This window comes from Triticum urartu, chromosome 3A (assembly GCF_056163025.1).
Source record: "Triticum urartu cultivar PI428250 chromosome 3A, HENAU_Tu73, whole genome shotgun sequence".
NCBI lineage: Eukaryota > Viridiplantae > Streptophyta > Magnoliopsida > Poales > Poaceae > Triticum > Triticum urartu.
The window spans coordinates 743,463,560-743,466,958 of record NC_141875.1 but is presented as its reverse complement, the minus strand read 5'-3'; the positions used below and the strand labels follow the sequence as shown (position 1 = coordinate 743,466,958).

Sequence of the window (3,399 nt, the reverse complement as noted above, 5' to 3'; positions counted from 1 at the left end):
CTGGCTCACATAAACCTAGTTAAATATCAAACAACAAATCCATCTCCTTCAATGGAATTGTTAAAGCTTACAGCTATATCCATGTTTAACATAATGATATCATCTTGTCGAGACCGCCATCCATGGCCTAACCAAATATACCGTTTCTTGCAAGGGATGTCCAGAAGTAAAAGTGCTTCTTTTGGGAGGATTGAGTTTACCCGATCAAGCTACTCTTTCACAAGCAGGTGTCTAACTATTCTAGTAGTTCCAAATAGACTACACGATGGTAATAATATTTTATTGCTGGTTATTCGTGTACAATTAATCTGACAGGATATCAAGGGCCAATGTATTTGGATGGAACCATGGTAGTCGAACATGAAACCATAACCCAGCTCATGAGTTTTAATGTCATACTAAATAATGATTCTCAATGCAGTACCCAGCTCAGCCAAGGAAATTCCTCTCCGGCCGCTTCTATATAAACCTCGGTGACCCTGAGAGATCTTCCTCCACCTCCTCTTTCCTCTTCCTTCATCCCCGACCCTGAGCGACCGAGCAATGGCGGCCAGGAGGATGGGTGGCAACGACTGGAAGAAGACCATCCCCCGCCAGATTATCAAGGAGGACGCCCAGTATGTGTGCTTTCCTAGGCGTAAGCGGGCGCTGTTCAACAAGGCCAGCGAGCAGGCCCTGCTCACCGGTGCCCAGGTGGCGGTTGTCATCTTCATGCCTGACAGCAAGGCCTTCTCCTTCGACCATTCATCCATTGACGCTGTCGTCAAGCACTTCAGGGCGGGGGACGATGCGGAGGTCCAGAGCGCCGCCGCCGACAACTGGTTGCTGACGCTGCGCCCGCAGCATGGCGAGATGCTCACAGATCTGGGGGAGCAGAAGAAGCACGCGGACGACGCCCTTCCCCAGGAGCATGCCGCGGGGGACCATATTGCGGCATGGGTGGACCCAGGTGCGAGCAACATGTGGTATGAGGACATGGCGGCCTTTGCCACCGTGCTAATGCAGGAGCAGGCCACTGGACGCACAAACCAGGTTGTCATGGAGGCCTTTTACCTTGACATCAGCCGTAAGCTCTAGGTGCTCCCGCCACCGCCATCACCCCAGCTCTTTGGTACCCCGGGTTATCAATCAGATTCGGCGAAAACATGTTTGAGCATATGCACCCGGGCCCTTCTTATCTAGTCACTCATTTTCTACATCGCGATTCGTGGAAGTACTTTTTTTTGTTTCTCATATGGAACATGTTTTGAACTTCAAACTTTGCAGCACAACAAAGTTTTCTAACTAGTATGTGGCATAAAACTTTCATAATTTTCATCCAACAGAAATAGGCAAATGAAATTTGTTTGATTAAAAAAAAATCTCTTTTCTAGTATTTATGTTGGAGGAAAAAATCTGAAAGTTATATCCCACATTCTATGTACAAAGATTTGTTGTGGTGAAATGTTTGAAGTTCAATACATGTTTTATATGGAGTAGGGCGTTTTGGAGCTCGGCCTCCATGGAGGCCGGATTTTTTGAAAAAAATCAAAATTCACACTTTTCAATTTCAAAAAAAATCTGAAAAAAATCATACAAGTAAATAAGGATGTTACGTGTATGTATGTAAAATTTGAGGATGAAATACCCTAAAATGCGATCTGTGCAAAAAAGACAAATTCATGGACTTTGAGGATGAATAGTGCATTTACTAAAAAGCCTCAGATTTGTTCTTTTTGTGTAGCACTCATTTTAAGGTGTTTCGTCCTGAAAATTTACACACATATGCTTTATGTCTCTAAGTATGTGTGTATTTTTTTCAAAAAAAATGAATCATGAAAGTTTGAATTTTGACAAAGTCAAACTCGGGCTCCATGGAGCCCGAGCTCTAAAGAGCATTTTCGTTTTATATGAGAGAAACAAAAAAGTTAAATTTTCATGTAGTTGGTTGTGTAGCAGAGATCTCAAAGCAACATTGGAGCAGCCAGGATAGCAAGGGCCGGGTGCGTATGCTAAAAAATTCTGCATCCTTGAGTTCGGTAGCAGCAGCTTATGCAGGCATGCAGCAGATGCAGATGCAGATGGCGATGCATCCACCACGGGCGTTCGCTGCCGGCATGGAGATGCAAATGGTGATGCACCCGCCGTCGGGATGCACATGGTGATTCCTCAGCAGCCATGGTTCCCCGGGGGGTGGAGCTGGAGATCCAGCTACAACCATAGTTCTTCGCTAGGACGGAGATTGAGCTGATGCTGATGGCCATGTTGCCGGCGATGCCGGAGTTCCCCATTGGGATGGACATGTTGCAGCAGTGGCTCGGTCCGAAACTCGGCTTCTCCTACAAAGGAGAAGAAGACATGGACGTGGATCGGTCGTTTAGTTCGTGGTCACAGTTATATATAGAAAAAATCGTGCAAGATCTTTTTAGTTCGTTGGTTCAATTGTCATAGTAGTACTGTATTAGTTAAATTTATGGTACTGTAATCTTTTTTGTATCGGTTGAAATATTTAATGAACGAAATACTACTACTAAGCCTTTTCATTGGTTCTCTCCATGCTTCCAATGAAGAAGAACCATGCGTATACCCTATGACACGAACGACACCCAATAGCTAGCCTGTGACATGGAGGAGAGAGGGGTCAACGAGCTTGGCTCCTTGATATTTCTCGAAAGTAAATTATTTTTGACACCGATGTTACTTGAATTTTGGTTCTTAATTTTTCATGTTCTAGATCATTTTTGTTCCTCTCCCCAGAACGTCGTCATGCTATGTAGATCCATTTATTTCTGGATCGGTTCCGTTTCTGAATTTTTCACAGCGCATCATGTGCTGAAATATTTATTTTTTAGATCCAAACAATGTGTTCAATGGTTCTGTATGATGTGAACTCTGTGTGCGTCCGTGCATTCCTTCCTTTTGTTCTAATCATGATGTTAATTGGAGGTGAGGAATTCTGTTCTTGCAATCCGTGGGATATGACGCATATGCCAAGATTAATATGAAGAATAAAAACACTTTGTCCACACATTTGGAACTTTTATAGATTTGGTTATTTGTTCACGCTAAGAAATTTGCAAAGTGTTCTTTTTTTTCATGTTAACTTCATGCCATCTCGTAGTTCATATCTTGCAATTTTTTCATGCTTAACTCCGTGTCTTTTTAGTTGTTCAGACACATGTTTTTCATGCACAAGTTCATGATTTTTAGCTATTCGGGTCTTGCTTTTTTTCATGCTCGGGTTGATGATTTTAGTTGTTCATATCTTGCATTTTTTCCATGCTTAAGTTTATGATTTTTAGTTGTTCAGATCTAGCAATTTTTAGTTGGTGCATGTAGTTATCCTTTGACGCGTGAGTTTTAATGTACACAGCTAAGTGAATACCGAATTGAATCTCATGGCCTATCTCGACATTTAAT

The 3,399-nt window shown here is 42.8% G+C and overlaps 1 pseudogene; it reads left to right on the top strand.

The window, feature by feature from the left end:
• The first annotated feature begins 543 nt into the window (after nucleotides 1–543).
• On the top strand, nucleotides 544–2,144 carry LOC147982564 (uncharacterized; annotated as a pseudogene).
• Nucleotides 2,145–3,399: the final 1,255 nt, after the last annotated feature.